Source organism: Opisthorchis viverrini, assembly GCF_000715545.1.
Source record: "Opisthorchis viverrini unplaced genomic scaffold opera_v5_6, whole genome shotgun sequence".
Classification (NCBI taxonomy): Eukaryota; Metazoa; Platyhelminthes; class Trematoda; order Opisthorchiida; family Opisthorchiidae; genus Opisthorchis; species Opisthorchis viverrini.
This window is the reverse complement of record NW_008751662.1, coordinates 1,318,382-1,319,698: the sequence shown is the minus strand read 5'-3', so window position 1 is coordinate 1,319,698 and position 1,317 is coordinate 1,318,382. Positions and strand designations below refer to the sequence as shown.

Sequence of the window (1,317 nt, the reverse complement as noted above, 5' to 3'; positions counted from 1 at the left end):
AAAGTAACCAATACAAAATCACAAAATCACAATAGGAAAAGAATGAGTAGTCAAATGGGGACTCACCAATGTGGAGATCCAATAGCCCACTACACCGATCCAAATGCAGCAACTGGCTGTGAAAGGAAATATTCACTTGTCGGAATTTCCCACAGATGATTCCGCGTGTATGATATATTCCACGGTAGGAAAATTATTCACGGCTAAAAATGTCACAGGGATTTATTGTGACGTTCAACAGTTGACACAAACACAGAGATCTGGTACCACTGTTCAGCAGTCAACAAACAGTTCAACGGAGCGTGTATACACTCGCTGAGCAAGAAGTCGGCAGGTCACACCGGAAAATCGTGTATTCGTAAGATTAAAACAAACGCCATGATACAATGTGAACGACGGTTACAAAGTGTGGTTCAAGTTCGGGAAGAATGAAAAATTTGACAACGGATTACAGACACTACAATCTAGGGGCTATTATCCGGAAAAATCACGCCAGCGAAGCTGGCACCGTCGATCCTTAGCAAGCCTGATAAATCGCTCCACGCAGAATGGCCACCCCAGAAGGGAAGTAAGCGAACCCTTGGACTTCTAGTCACTCTTTCCTCCCAGTCCGGCTCACAGGAGATCTTGGAGCGGGCTGGAGGCATCCGAAAGGCCAACCCAATGATCAGGCGCCTGTCTGAGGATCGTCCTCTAGACGCGCGTAAGCTTGACCATACCAGGTCAGGAGTGGAAGCATGAAACAGGCTTCCACTGGGCACCAAATCAGACGAACCCGAACTCATGACCAAGCCGATTGTGGTCACATCCCCCTGCGCTCCCGAAATCAGGCCGAAGAAACCAGCTGCGTCACCGGACAGCAGTTTTTATTCGACCACCACAGGCCCCTCGCCCACCAAATTCAGGAACGTCCAGGAGGAGGCAAACCCCACATACAAACAGCGCCCAAACTGCGCGGAGCGATCAACGCTTATCTCCGTGTCAGAGGACACAGCTGCAGCCGTGCACTCGTCAGCAAAGTTACAGTCTCTGGACTGGACTGAGCCAGAGGTGCGGGGACAAGAAGCGAAGCCAATCCCCAACTCCACTCCGTGAAAAGCAGCCTCTCTGCTTGTGGACACAACCGTCGCCCAGGACCCCGACACCCAAAGCCATAAACACGACTAAAGCCATCCGGAAAATTCCTCGTACATCCAGTTGGCCACGCTGATCGCTGGCGGATCGGGTTTTCACACAAACACGAAAGAAGAGCGAATGTAGCCAAACAAGCCACATAAAACTAGCCAGATTAGAAAACTACTGGTTGGCTTCTAGGTG

The 1,317-nt window shown here is 50.2% G+C and overlaps 1 protein-coding gene across 1 annotated transcript in view; it reads right to left on the bottom strand.

Moving 5' to 3' along the window:
* Positions 1–1,317, bottom strand: part of T265_00608 (hypothetical protein) — a gene marked incomplete at both ends in the record, with an annotated part of 5,580 nt that overhangs the window by 1,681 nt on the left and 2,582 nt on the right. The gene's annotated exons all lie outside the window — the stretch shown is intronic.